The following is a 16275-nucleotide window of genomic DNA, read 5'->3' on the forward strand; positions in this document are numbered from 1 at the left end:
GGCGGAGAGTGGGTTTAAGGTGTTGGAGGGGGGTAGTTTTAAAGGAATTGCCCCCCAGAGGCTGGCAGGTACCTGGAACACAGGGCCAGGGGAGGTGCGAGAAGCAACAATGTTTTAAGGGGCATTTCAACAGACCTGAACAGGCTGGGGATCGAGGGGGATAGGGAAGCACGCGTAGGCAAATGGGGCAGGTTTAGAGGCTCAGCACAGCCGCGGGTGGGCCGAAGGGCCTGTTCCTGCGCCGTACACTTCTTCAGCTGTGCCTATGCCAGCTGGGGGACGGCCTCTGGTCAGTTTGCTGCCCTACATCTGCAGTCAAATCCGCCACCGGATCTGAGCCCCACACTCCCACCCCACCCTCCCCGACTGCATTTGGGACTCTGTGGGTCGTTAACAGTTGCCACCAACCCCCTTCCTGTTCCTATTGCCTGAAACTCAGGCAGTATGTAACCTGCTGCAAAACCTGCACACAAAACAAATACAATTTGTAGGAAAATGACTAGCTCTTACGTCTGGCGTGTGTATGTTTTTCCCCAAACCCATCACTTTAACCTCGTTTCGCGATTTGAGGGCGGTTTTTTTCTGTCCTCGTTTTTTTCCCCCTCTCTTAACTTTTGCAAAATGAGTTGTTTGTCTCGGGGTTATAGTTTTGTTTTTGCAGCTTTGCAAAAAAGCGTCCTGTTTTGCTGTGGTCCAACGGACTTCCGCTGTGAATGTTGCAGCTGGGTTTAGCTCAGTGTGCGTGTGTTTTTTGTTTGCAAGGCTGAGTGGAAAAATAAAAGCGGCTGCGATCGATGTTATCTGCTTTGGGCGAAACTTTCCGTTCTCTGTACCCTCCGGAAAATAACACACACACACTCAATGCGGCGGGGAAGTGAAAGAGAGAGAGAGACAGCCAGCTGCCTCCTGCAATGCTGACCTACTTTCAGTGCTAGCACAAAGCGAGTTTCCATTGAGATACTGCCAGGTTCCTCCTCGTCCTCCTGCTGCTGCTCGCTTTTGGCACGTGTGTTAAGTAGGTCAAGAAGCGTGTGTCTCTCTCTGTAGCTTGCTGCCTCTTCATTTGTACAGATTGACAGCGTAGAAACAGGTCCTTCGGCCCAGCTCGCCCATGCCGCCCCGTTGCCACCATTTAAACCAGCCCCAGCTTGCCTCCGTATCCCTCCACACCCATCTCATCCGTGTCCCTGGCTAAATGTTTTCTTCCATATCCAAATTGTGCTGGCTTCCAGCCTCCCGCTCAGCACCCTCTGTGCGGAAAATACAAGTTTGCCCCTCAAGCCCCTTTTAAATCTTTCCCCTCTCACGTTCAACCTTATGCCCCTCTAGTTTTAGACTCCCCCTACCCTGGGGGAAAAAGCTGTGTTGACTGTCTACCTTATCTGTGCCTCTCACGATTTCATAGAACTGCATAACCCGTCAGTCTCCTATGCTCCAGGGAAAAAATAACTCCATTCTCTCCCTGTTACCCCAACCTTCCAGTCCTGGTAGCATCCCAATAAATTTTTTTCTGCACTCTTTCTACTTCAATAAACGGTGACTGCACAATGTAGCCAGATGTGAACATCTCTGTCTCATCTCACTGCGGAAGCTGTATCACTGCAGTGAAGCCTCCCCTACTTCTGAACTCCCAAAGCCTCTTGTGATGAAGGCCAGAGGTAGAGACAGTACCGCCAAGCCTCAAGGGCACCTCCTGTGTGAGTGAGAATAGGTGGTGTTAACTCGACACCTTCCCTAGACGTTAGTTCCTGTCCCTTCTGTGAGAGGCAGCTGATTACAGGGTATTGGCCTGGGTTGAGTCAGAGATGTCTACAGCACAGAAAAAGGCCCCTCGGCCCATCAAGTTGGCACTGGTACTATCACTAGAATAGACGTCGATAGGATTGTGGCTGGTCCTCTGAGCTCAATGCCGTCTTCCCACTTTCTCTGCATACCCCACTAATGTTAAAAGATGAGTGGTCCTTCGCTGAATGGCGTATGTGAAAGATATTGCTAGGGTCATACGACAAGTTCAGAGGACACTGCAAGTCTGCAGAGGGATATAGATAGGTGAGGTGAGTGGGCAAGGGTCTGGCAGATGGGATACAATGTTGGGAAATGTGAGGTCATCCATTTTGGTAGGAATAACAGCAAAATGGCCTATTATTTAACTGGTGAAAAATTGCAGCATGCTACTGTGCAGAGGGACCCGGGTGTCCTTGCGCATGAACCACAAAATGTTGGTTTGCAGGTTCAGCAGGTAATTAAGGAAGCAAATGGAATATCGCCCTTCATTGCTGGAGGGATGGAGTTTAAAAACAGGGAGGCTATGCTGCAGTTGTATAGGGTGCTGGTGAGGCCACACCTGGAGTACTGTGTACAGCTTTGGTCTCCTTTCTTGAGAAAGGATGTACTGGCACTGGAGGGGATGCAGAGGAGGTTCACTAGGTTGATTCTGGAGTTGAGGAGAGATGGGGTAGACTGGGACTTGGAATTTGGAAGAATGAGGGAGGGATCTTATAGAAACATATAAAATTTTGAAGGGAATAGATAAGATAGAAACAGGGAGGATAGTTCCACTGGCGGGTGAAACTAGAACGAGGGGGCATAGTCTCAAAATAAGGGGGGGAGCAGATTTCGAACTGAGTTGAGGAGGAACATCTTCGCCCAAAGGGCAGTGAATCTGTGGAATTGCCTGCCCAGTGAAGCAGTTGGGGCTACCGTGTTGGATGGTTTTAAGGCAAAGATAGATAGAGTTTTGAACAGTAAACGCATTAAAGGTTATGGTGAGTGAGTGGGTAAGTGGAGCAGATTCCATGACAAAGATCAGCCAGGATCTTATTGAATGGTGGAGCAGATTTGATGGGCCAATTGGTCTGCTCCTGCTCCTATTTGTTCTGTCCTTATTAAAAAATGTTCAAAACATAATCTTGTTGTGTACATTAAATTGTCTTTTTATGGTACAAAATGACTTTTTTTTAATTAAAGGACATCAACAGCCTCACGTTAAGATGTCCAATGATGAGCCACGATGTAACAATATGATCCATCAAGCCAGATTTCACACTGTTCTGTATTAGCATTCGCTAGGCTCACAGTCTCTCCTCCTGTTCCCCTTTCCTAATGTCTGACCAGGCAGCAAGGAGCAAAGAATACTGTGTGTGTGTGTGTGTGTGTGTATGCGTGTGTGTGTCTGTGTTTGTGAGTTTGTGTGAGTGTGTGTGTGTGGATGTGTGTGTGAGTCTGTGTGTGTGCGTGTGTGTGTGTGTGTGTGGGTGTGTGTGTATGTGTGCAAACTGCAGGTTTCTCAATGAAGGTAGAGGCGACCAGTACAAAATGACCAATGCTCAGTGTTGGTTTGATCGTAAAAGACACATTTTATTGGCAAGCACAATGAGAAAGATATGGCAAGCTTTGTAAAGCTGACAGAAATTCTTTGCAAAACAGGATGATACTGACGCCCGCAACATCTAAAACAGCGAACAATCTCCCCACGGGAGCTAAGTTTACATCGGCATTTGGTACTCAATGGTCTTTTCTGACACATCAGCTTTCCTTTACAGCTCAAGTATTTACATAAACAAACAAACACGCACTTGGAAAAAGTTCTGGCAAATTGTCTCAGGGAACAAAGACTGAGAGCACGTCCATCTCTGATATTTTGGAATTTAACCGGTGGCGTCAAATCTCAGAGTGAGGGATAAATCCTTTGTGGGGGTGGGGTGTGATGGATATTGTGTGGGGTGAATTGGCAGGGGGTTGGGGGGGATGCTGGGGAATCTCTCTCCAGAGACAGAAGTTGGGGGTGCCCTTCTAGATTTGAGGTGCAGGAAGAAGAGGGCGGTGATATTTAGCATCTGAGGTGCAGGAGGAACAGGGGCAAAAGGCAGGGAGATTTGTGGGGTTGCAGGGTAAAGTGGATTTTCTCCCTGGTCTCTATTGGGATGGTGGTGTTCAAAAGGGGAGGTGCTGGGGACAGCTGAAATCACTGGTTAGGCCAACACTGGGTGGAGAGGGGCTGGGGGCGGGTACAACATAGGGTGGGATGATCTTTTGCACTGTAGGGATCCTATGATTCCCCTCCAATCTCCCGTTCGTCTGCACTCAGCGCATCTGAGAGGTGAGCTAATGTGCCAAAATTCTCCAGAAGCTGAAGATGCAAGAGACCGATAACTCAACAAGGCTCTGATGAACAATACTCGATTTTACATTCACAGAGGACCCAGAAGGGACGAGTAAACAGGCATATACAAAGACACCACACACAAACGCATATATCGGTTGTATTTTTTTACAAGCAAAATATTGCTTTTGTGCTATTGCAGCTTCAAAGGTCACAATCCAAGCGAAGTTCGCCGAGACTTCAGGCGAAGAATTTTTTTTTTCACTCTTCAACAACGGAATCGCACCTTTTCATCCAGTGCTCACAGTCACAGGGCCAGCTAGCCAGGGAGCGAGAGAGAAAATTTAGGTTTTAGTGTTGGACATGGTACAATGCGATTGTCCCACAACTCCTCCCAAAGTCATATCCTGGTGATACTCAGATTGACATAAAACCGATCACATTCTTATGGGACTGGACAGGGTGGGACTGTATTCAATAGGGTTTGGGAGAATGATTGCGTAGATATCTATAAAATTCCAATAGGACTGGACAGGATGGGACTGTATTCAGTAGACTGTAGGAGAATGATCTTGTAGAAATCTATAAAATTCCAACAGGACGAGAGACTGTGGGATTATATTCACTGGGGTTTGGGAGAATGATTGCATAGGTACCTATAAAGTTCCAATAGGACTGGAAAGAGTGGGACTGTATTGAGTAGAGTTTAGGACAATAATTGCATAGACATCTATAAAGGACTAGAGAGCGTGGGATTGTGTTCACTGGAGTTTGGACAAATAAAGTGTGGTCGGGGGGGTGGTGGTGGGGGAAGTCTCATTGAAATCTATAAACTTTGAACAGGAAGAGACAGAGTGGGCATGTTTCAGACTCAAAAGTCTTCACCCCCACCCATTGTCCCTCAATCCCCCGGCCAGGGGAGAGCCTGATGCCCCCTCCTCCTCTCACTCTCACTGCCCTTGGTCTCTCACCTCACGAGACCCAGATGCGGATAGTCATTAGCACATTGAAGACAATGCTCTTTACAAACAGGATCCTCAATCCGAAGATGGTCAGTGACAGAAGGTTGTATTGTGGATCTGAGAAATGAGAAGGAGATGGAAATTAAACTGAGAAGACGATCAAAAACGATGGAATGTTTGAAATGATTAACCACTTCCTCAGGGCACTGATGCATTGGTTCACACACACACACACATACACACACACACACTCACAAACACACTCTCTCTCTCACACACACACACTCACAGTCACACAGACGTACACACACTCACGTACACACAGTCACACACACATACACACAAACAGACACACACACACTTTCACACTCACAGTCACACACACAGACACAGACACACATGCACTTACACACACACTCACAAACACATACACACAGACAGACACATACACACACGCACACTCACACACACACACTCACTTACACACACACTCACACACACACACTTACACACACACTCACTTACATGCAAACACTTACACAACACACACTTACACCAAACACACACACTCACTTACACACACACACACAAATACACACACACAGATACACTCACACATGTACACACACACATACACAGACACTCACACCCATACACCCACACACACCCCCCCACACACACACACACCCACTCAATTACATACACACACACACACCAACACATCCACACACACCCACACATACCCACACACACACAGGCACAGACACAGACACACACACAGTCTCTCTCTCACACACACACACTCACAGTCACACAGACGTACACACACTCACGTACACACAGTCACACACACATACACACAGACAGACACACATACACTTTCACACTCACAGTCACACACACACACACAAACAGAGACACACACACACATTCGCTTACACACACACTCACAAACACATACACACAGACAGACACATACACACCCACACACTCACACACACACACTCACTTACACACACTCACCCACACACACACACTTACACACACACACAGGCACAGACACAGACTCACACACACTCGCTTACACACACACATACACGCACACATACATAGATTGCGCTCTCACCTCCTTTCTTTTCCTCCACATTAATGCAGCTGTACACCAATTGATCTAAAACAGAGGGAGTAATGAATGAAGGATGAGATTCGGTGATCTGGTGGGGCAGCAATCTGAGATCCCGTGAGGCGCTTTCCAATTACGGACTGAGCTGTGAACTTACCGGTTTTTGGGAATTGTTTGACAGTACCCGCAACACGGCAGGTAACGTTATTGGGATCCTTCAATTCGTCCAGGAATCCTAACAGGCTGTAACTAAAATCAATGGTCGATAGCAAGCCCTTCGATTTGTCCTGGTTCTGCTCCTTATTCCCAGATGTCACGGTCATGTTGACATTTTGGGGGAAATAGTCGGTAGCCAGGCATGCGGTATATTTGCTACTGCTGTTGTACGGAGTGAGAAGGTAGGTGGATGGTTCAGATGAGCTCCTTCCTGTTGGCATCCAAACAGAAGTGACAGGTTAGCTCAGAGGCTCTCTCACTGACTCCTCTGCGTTAAGGGGTCCCCAGATACCCACCACCCGTCAACACCTCTTGCCCCTGCCCCTTCCTTCCCAGCCCATCAAGGGGTTGGGGGTGGTGAAGTTCCCTCCTGTCTCCCCTTGACGACTGGCAAGATGACTGACTTGACCAACAAAATGGCCACTCTCGCTTTTCGCCTGAAAATGGCCGGTTTCGCCGAGGATCAGCAAGGAGCTGACGTGGGCGTGTGGTTAATCTGGTGCCCATTTCTGATTGTTGGTTCGCTCTCCCAGTTTAAAAAAAATTCCATGGACTGGTTTGTTTTTAAGTCCAAAAGATTTCATGATTCATCCTACTCCCCGCTCCCCACTGCCCCTACTCTGAATCAAGACCTGTTGACTTTTATATATATAATCCAGCATTTATTACCCCGTCCCTAATTGCCCCAGAGGGCAGTTAAGAATCAACCACATTGCTGTGGGTCTGGAGCCACATGTAGGCCAGACCAGGTAAGGGTGGCAGATTTCCTTCCCCAAAGGGCATCAGAAAACCAGATTGGGTTTTTCCCAATAATCATTAGACTCTTAATTCCGGATTTTTGTTGTATTGGATTTGAATTCTGCCAGGGTGGGATTCCATGTCCGCTTCCCCCAGAACATGACCTGGGGTCTCTGGATTAACAGTCCATCCATAACACCACCAGGCCATTGCCCCTCCCACCGCCCCCCCAACCATTTGTTCAATCTAATGCCTTTCTTTGCGAATTTTACCTTCTCTACATCAGGGGCAGGAGTAGGCCTCAAGCCTATTCCTAATTCAATACGGTCATGCCTGATCTCATCGCGGCCTCAACTCCACTCTCCTGCCCACATTCCTTTCAACTCGTTGCTAAACCCATCTCGTCCTTAAGTTTAGTCAATGTCCTGCCTTCTATTGCACTCTGGGTGGGAGTGAGTTCCACGGGACGCACCCATCTAGAAAAGCCCCCTTCACTCCGAAACTATAATTTCTCCATTCTGGATTGGGCGCCCCCCCCCCCCCCACCGTGAGGGAACATCTACATTTCCCGTCTCCCCGTCCCTGGCATCTTATAACATCTGCCACCAGACCCAGGACCACTTCCATCAGGAAGGACAAGGGGCAGCAGGTACGTGGGAACACCAGCCCCCTTTCCCTGGTAAGTTCCCCTCCTTGTCATCCGCGCGAGCGAATTTTGCAAACACGAGAAAAGAGAGCCGTGCTGAATAATTAGGCAAGTCCCTCTTCCGACTAACAGTTTCTCCATAAGTCACATGTTGGTGCTAAACAGAAAATGCTCTCCTCTCCTCACTGATCTCCAGCGAGCTACCCATTACAAAGCCCCACTGCCCTCCAGAATTTGCTGCATCACCAGGAATTTTAAGATCCAGGACTTGCCTGCATATTTTTGCTTCATTTTGAGTGCTGTGTTCTAATTCTGTCACCTCTGGTTCTTGCTCCTTTTGTGACTGGGAACATCCTGACCCTGGTTTTTTTTCCCAGTCAACACCCTCTGCCAGGGTTTGACACTATCACAAAGTTCAACACCTCATTCCAAGACGACTCTCCCACGAGGGGAAACATCCTCTCAGGGTTGACCCTCTCAAGCCCCCTTAAGAATGTGAAAAGTTTCAGTGAGATCACCTCTCATTCTCCTAAACTCCTGTAAGTAGGGTCCCAATTTAAGAGTCAAGCACCACAAAAACAGACCCTTCAGTCCAACTCGTCCATGCTGACCCAGAAATCCAAAATCAATCTAGTCCCATTTGCCAGCATTCGGCCCCTATCCCTCTAAACCCTTCCTGTCCATGTCCCCATCCAGATGCCTTTTAAATGCTGTAACTGTCCCAGCCCCCACCCACTTCCTCTGGCAGCTCATTCCACATATGCACCACCCTCTGTGTGAAAATGTTACCCCCTCAGGTCCCTTTTAAATCTTTCCCCTCTCACCTTAAACCTATGCCCCTCTAGTTTTGGACTCCCCCACCCTGGGGAAAAGACCTTGCCTATTCCCCCTATCCATGCCCCTCATGATTTTATAAACCTCTATAAGGTCACCCCTCAGCCTCTGACGTTCCAGGGAAAACAGCCCCTGCCCTATTCAGCCTCTCCCTGTAGCTCAAACCCTCCAACCCTGGCAACATCCTTGTAGATCTGTTCTGAACCCTTGCGAGTTTCACAACATCGTTCCTATAGCAGGGAGACCAGAATTGCACACAGTTTTCCAAAGGTGGCCCTAAACAATGTCCTGTACAGCTGCAACGTGACCCTCCCAACTCCTATACTCAGTGCACTGACCAATAAAGATAAGCGTACCGAACGACTTCCTCACCACCCTGTCTACCTGCAACTCCACTTTCAAGGAACTATGTACCTGCACCCCTAGGTCTCTTTGTTCAGCAACACTTCCCAGGAACCTTACCATTGAGTGTATAAGTCCTGCCCTGATGTGCTTTTTCCAAAATGCAGCACCTCACATCGATCTAAATTAAACTCCATCTGCCGCTCCTCAGCCCATTGGCCCATCTGATCAAGACTCCATTGTACTCTGAGCAACCTTCTTCACTGTCCACTCCACCTCCCATGTTAGTGTCATCTGCAAACTTACTAACTGTTCCCTCTATGTTCACCTCCAGATAATTTATATAAGCCTGTTTAACCATTAGATGCTAATGCAGGCACCAAGACTTTACCAGGTTTAACAATGAGTTTGGTCCCTCTTCCAAATTTCATTTTACTGTATCCTGTGGCATCCACACACTAAATTATCCCTTTACAAGGACCTCAGATAGTTCTGGCTCAAAATGTACCATCACGACTCTCCTCCAATTCTCCAAATATGGAAACAAAGTCATGTTTTACGAATTGCAAGCATATCTATTTTCTAGATAATTATGCAGTCAGGCTTGTGAAATGATCCTTTCACACTCAGTGGGCTCCACAATTAGCCACGTCCCTTGTTGGCCTGGTACGTCACACGGCCTGACACTGCCGAACAATAAAACCCCGACCTTTCTGCCCACTTTCCACCAACACTTCCACCCCTGTCAGTCATTCTGCCTATCTCCTCCTCAAGGTTCCTCAGTGTTCCTCAGAGAGAAGTGATCGCCTCTAGTGACAAACCTGCATGCCCCCTCATTCTAAAATGATTTCCTCTCGTTCCTAGATTATCCCACATGAGGGAACATCCTTTCTGTGTCTACTTTCTCAACAGCCTTTAGCATCTTGTATCCCTCAATTCCATCTCCTCTCATTCTCCAGAGAGTTTTGGCCTACACTGCTCTACCTGTCCAACACTCTCACCTCTGGGATCGATCTCCTCTGAACTGCCTCCAGCGCAGTTACTTCCCTGGTAGGGTACAGGAGACCAAAATTGTCCGATACTCATAAAATTCCATCTTAGTTCGGCAATTATTTCCCCATTTTATTTTTCAATGCTCTAGGTAGGGTCTCACTTGTACAGTTGCAGCAACACTTCCTCAACTTTTCAACCCCACTCCTTTAGCAACAAATGCCAAATGCAATCCCATTGGAGTGAATGGGCATCTGTATTACTGACGGATAGCCACTTGGTCCCATAATTAACCGGGTCCCTTCTCCAATGAGAAGCTCACGGGCAGCTCCGACATTCACGCACTGTTCTATCCTTAAGCAGGAACTGCCTTCCGATCCGCGCTACTCAAATATCTCGCTCCTTCCAGTCCCATTGATCACCCTCTACCCTGCACCCCGCGAATATGGTGTCCCGATGTTCATTTGGTGTGCTGAGTTAGTCTTGTTTCCATTCATTCATGGGATTGGTGGGGGGTGGTGTTCACTGGTGGGACCCACTTTTACCGCCCGTCCCTAATTGACCCGGTGACAGTTAAGAGGGGACCCCATTATTGTGGGTCTGGAGTCACATCAAGGCCAGGTTGGGTAATGATGGCACATTCCCTAAAGGGCATTAGTGGGCTTTTTCTTTCAACATAACAATCGAAATCATTAGACTCTCAAATCCAACTTTTGATTGAGTTCCGATTCCGCCATCTGCTGTGGTGGGATTTGAACTCGGGTCTCCAGAGCATTCGCTGGCTTCTCCCTGGATTAACAGTCTGAGTGATCATCCCACTAGGCCATCACATCCCCTAAACGGCTCCACTCACATTGCCAGCATTATCAAGTCAGGGGTTATTGTAGGGCAGGAGTAACAAACAGTCCAATCCCATTTCCCAAATAAGAGTAACAGATAAAGGAGCAGAATTAGGCCATTCAGCCCACTGTGTCTGCTTCGCCATTCGATCATGGCTGTTTTGTTTCCCAACCCCATTCTCCTGCCATCTCCCTGTAACCTTTCATCCCTTCCCTAGCCAAGAACCCACCTATTTCCAGCTTACAGACACTCAATGAGTTAAATATACATTTACTGCATCTTGCAGTACACAGTCATTGACATATCACTCTTACAAGAAGCTGCCTCACAATCTGCCAGTAACATCGCAAACAGAATGTTTAAGTTTTGTTGTCATTCCAATGGATTCGGTTATTCCTTGAAAATAAAGCCCTCATTTACTGGCCATTTACTTGGCCAGCCAGTCAACTTTACCTGCTCTCCAAAGCTGAGTTTAGTACCAGCGCACAGCAAACCAACCCTTGAGACACAAACTCTCTCAAGGTTAACTGCAACAACTTTGCTGAGCCCTGTTTGAATTATTCGGTCAGCTAACATCCTGAATCCCACACCATTTGGCGGGAGTTCTTTCGCTCCTGTCAATTATGAGCGGTGACACTGTCCTTTCACAATGCGGCACTCACCGGGATTCACAGTGAGCTGGGTCCCACTTCCAAACGTTAACCCAAAATTCCCAATACTCACACAGTCCTACACTGGCTAACAAAAACCCTCACACTCTCTCTCTCTCTCTCTCTCTCTCTCTCTCTCTCTCACACACACACACACACACACACACACACACACACACACATACACACACAGACACACGCACAGATACACACACAGACACACGCACAGATACACACAGACACATTCACACACACACACACACACACACACACAGACACATGCACAGATACACACAGACACATTCACACACACCCACACACCCACACTCACACACATACACACACAGACACACACATAGATACACACAGACACATTCACACACACACACACACACACATACACACACACACACACACACATAGAATCATAGAGATGTACAGCATTGAAACAGATCCTTCGGTCCAACTTGTTCATGCTGACCATATATCCTAATCTGATCCAGTCCCATTTGCCAGCATTTGGCCCCTATCCCTCTAAACCTTTCCTCTCCATGTCCCCATCCAGATTCTTTTTAAATGTTGTAAGTGTACCAGTCTGCACCACTTCCTCTGGCAGCTCGTTCCATACATGCACCACCCTCTGTGTGAAAATGTTATCCCTCAGGTCCCTTTCAAATCTTTCCCCTCTCACCTTAAACCTCTGTGCCCCTCTAGACTTGGTCTCCCTTACCCTGGGGAAAAAGAACTTGACTATTCCCCCTATCCATGCCCCTCATGTTTTTATAAACCTCTATAAGGTCACCCCCTCAGCCTCCGACGCTCCAGGGGAAAATAGTCCCAGCCTATTCACTCTCTCCCTGAAGCTCAAACCCTCCAACCCTGGCAACATCCTTGTAAATCTTTTCTGAACCCTTTCAAGTTTCACAACATCTTTCCTTTAGCAGGCAGGCCAGAATTGTATGCAGCATTCCAAAAGTGGTCGAACCAATATCCTGTTATAGATGTGTACGCCATATGTAAAATGTATATGTAAATAAGCCATCCATATTTATGAATGAATACCTACTGGGCTCCACTGTTAACTTTGTCCCCTTTCCAAAGATGACAGTCCGAGCTCCAGTATACACACAGCATGCTATACTTTAACAAAAACCCCCTCCATATTCACTGCATCCATCCCCTCTTTTTGTGAGAACCAGGTTTCATTGACCAGCCACCACTGATGCCCCTACAGTGACCCTGTCCCAAATTACCTACCCATGCTCTGTCAGAGTCATTTTCCAGTAGCACACCCACTGGGACCCATACTGAGGCGCGTCCCTGCTTCCCAAAGTTAGCTCCCTTTCCGCAGCATCCTCCCGCGTCCCCCCCTTCCCGGCATTCTGACAGAATTCTCTCTTGTATCTCACAAATTAGAATGACACATCTCCCATATACACACACACAGACACACACACAGTCTCACACACACACACTCTCTCTCACACACCCACACACACATAGACACATACGCACATGTGCACACACACACGCACACACATACATAGACACACACGTGCGCACGCGCGCGCACACACACACACACACACACACACACACCTGCACTCTCACATACCTGTCTCTCCACAGTAATACCGACATTTATGAGTCACATCTATCTGTTAATTATTCTGTGCATTGTAGCAGCTTAACTCATGTCCCAGCAGAAATCTGAGTGCTCATTTTGCTGACCATTTGAAACCTCCAAAATATTTCCCGAGTTCTTTTGGCTGTGGAACAAGCCCTTGGTGTTCCCAACCCCTCCTCTTCGGATCAGCCTTTCGAGTCTGGAATTAATCAAGTGAACCTTCTCTGATCTGCCTCGGAGGCAATAGTATCCTCTCCCAAGTAAATAGGGTCATAAGAACATAAGAACCAGGGAGCAGGAGTAGGCCATCAGGCTGCTGGAGCCTGTTCCTCCACTAATAAGATTGCAGCTGATCTTCTTATGGAATCAGCTCCACTTACCCACCTGCTTACTGTAACCCTTAATGCGTTTACTGTTCAAAAATCTTTGTGTTAAAAACATCCAACCCGGTAGCCTCAGCTGCTTCCATGGGCAGGGAATTCCAAAGATTCACAGCCCTTTGGGTGAAGATGTTCCTCCTCAACTCAGTTTGAAATCTGCTCCCCCCCTTATTTTGAGGCTATGCCCCCTCGTTCTAGTTTCACCCGCCGGTGGAACTATCCTCCCTGCTTCTATCTTATCTATTCCCTTCGTAATTGTATGTTTCTATAAGATGCCAGCCTTCATTCTTCTAAATTCTGATGACTATAGTCCCAGTTTACTCAATCTCACGTCGTAAGCCAACCCTGTTAACCTGGAATTGACCTAGCGAACCTCCTCTGCACCCCCTCCAGAGCCAATACATCCTTTCTCAAGTAAGGAGAACAAAACTGCACACAGTACTCCAGGTGTGGCCTCACCAGCACCCTATACAGCTGCAGCATAGCCTCCCTATTTTTAAGCTCCATCCCTCCAGCAATGAAGGGTGATATTCCATTTGCTTCCTTAATTACCCGCTGAACCTGCAAACCAACATTTTGTGGTTCATGCGCATGGACACCCAGGTCCCTCTTCTCTGAATGAGCACTGAAGCTGTCCTCTGTCATTCGATCATAAATTCATTGACGTGATTAACGATATCTTGGCTGGTTACTCATGACAATTCTTTCCCAAAGTACCATTGTCCTTTCACAAGACGGTACTCACAGGGTTCCACCTTTAGTTTTGTTCCACTTCAAAAGATCAGCTTATATGTGCCTTGTTGCACACTGTCTGACAGAACCTAACAAAAACTTTCTGTGTTAGTGATCACCCTTTAATTCCCGTGCTATTCCGATCGAAATTCCTAGCTTTAATCACGCACATATTAATGGACACCCGCTTGGCCCCACAGTTAAATTTTCCCCCTTTTTCCGAGGAAAAACTTATTGCCAAATTCAAAGTCACACAACATGATGTCCTTTGACAGGAAACTCCCTTTGGGTTAACCGTGGTTATTTTAATTGCCCCTGGGGAGATATGTTCAAACCCTTGACATCTGCTGTGCCTTTAATAGTGACAGTCGCATCGAGTCGCACAGTACAGCAGAGGCTAATCACCCAAGTGAGTCTGCCCCAAATACTCTGCATCTATGCTCTATCTCAGGCAACATCCTGGTGAATCTCCTCTGCACTCCCTGCTCCTCCTTCCCTGCACAAACATGATTGAGTGTCCCTAGGTAGTGACTGAGACTCTTTATCCTTGACTCTCCCTCATATGATCCCATCTTGCTTCTGAAAGTGCCTCTCTATTTCTCTCTCTCTGTCTCTTTCTCTCCGTGCAGGATGGTGTCCTGCACAGCTGAGTTATACAACTCCACACGCAGTGTGCGAACACAGGTCATGCCTTTTCTGTGCCAAACAGGAACACTACAGGATGCTGGAAATCCCCAAAAAACACACAAGTAGAGAGAGAGAGAGTGAGAGTTAGAGATAGACAATGCTGGAGGAACTCAGCAGGTCTGTGGAGAGAGAGAGTGAGAGAAACCGAATTAACCTCTTGTGTGCCATCTGACTCTTCCTCAGGCAAACTTTGTTATCTTCTTTTTTTTGCAATTAGACTAATTTATGATCTCTCCCCACTCTGTTGCCCCAATTATTTCCCCTGTCCATCCAGCAATATCACTGTCAGTTACCCTCCTGTAGCCGAATCTCTGCACTTTCTACAGTTCCCCCAATAGCTGGTCCTTAGCACCTAGATTATCACTAGCATGGGTGGGGCATTTAAGGTTTGAAAATTTTACTTCTTAAAACCTTGTGGCTAAATGCTTGGGTGTCGATATTCTTTCCATCAGCAAATAGAATCAGAGAAAGCACAGGAAAGATATCCTTCCGTCCATCTGGTTTGTGCTGGCTAGAAGCAACAACTTTACCATTCTAATCCCATTTCCCAGCACTTAAAAAAAATGAGAGCGAGATCTATGGAGTCTCAAATCTAAATCCTCATTGATTTCAGAGTGAGGGCCCTTGGGTGAGTAATTTTCAGGTCGGACAGTTATCAGAGCAGGGCAAATTATTATCGGAGACTTAAAAATGACCATCACACGCACACACGCACAGCTTTCAAACCAATTCAGCCATCATCTTTTGAATTAAATTGGCTCATTTCCTCTGCCTAGCGCAATGGAGCAGGAATGACTGTGAATTCCAACACTGCGTTGAACTCACACTCATTTCGCGAGGTCAGATTTTAGCCTCTGTCTGGGTTTCCCCTGAATTCTGTGCTGAGTGTGTCAGGGGCTCTTTTATTTTAATAACGCCCAAGGCTACTCAGCAAGGGGAGCTCTCTCCCATTGTCATATCGATCGAAACCCTTTCTTCACTTTCATATACCCAGTGTTTCTTGACAGCTATGTGTATTTTTCTGTAAATTGTAGAGATTACCAATACTAGGGGCTGTAAATATCATTCTCGGTGTGATTAAAAACAGAACTGTGATTCACTTACTCAGTTGCACAATGAGTTTTGTCCCAGATCCAAAGGTTAGCTGGCCAGCATTATGATTCCCACAGCGTTACGCCCCACTGCAGAAACCCTCTACGTAAGAGGGCACACTGACTGGACGCCCATTGAGTCTAAACCACCGATACTCCACTGGAATCCCTGCAGTAGGGAAGCAGGCCATTTGGCCCGTCAAGTCAACACTGACCCACTGAAGAGCATCCTTCCCAATCCCTGCACTTGCCACGGCTAACCCACCCAGCCTGCACTTTCCTGAACACTACGGGCAATGTAGCATGGCCAATCCA

This window comes from Rhincodon typus, chromosome 42 (assembly GCF_021869965.1).
Source record: "Rhincodon typus isolate 14 chromosome 42, sRhiTyp1.1, whole genome shotgun sequence".
NCBI lineage: Eukaryota > Metazoa > Chordata > Chondrichthyes > Orectolobiformes > Rhincodontidae > Rhincodon > Rhincodon typus.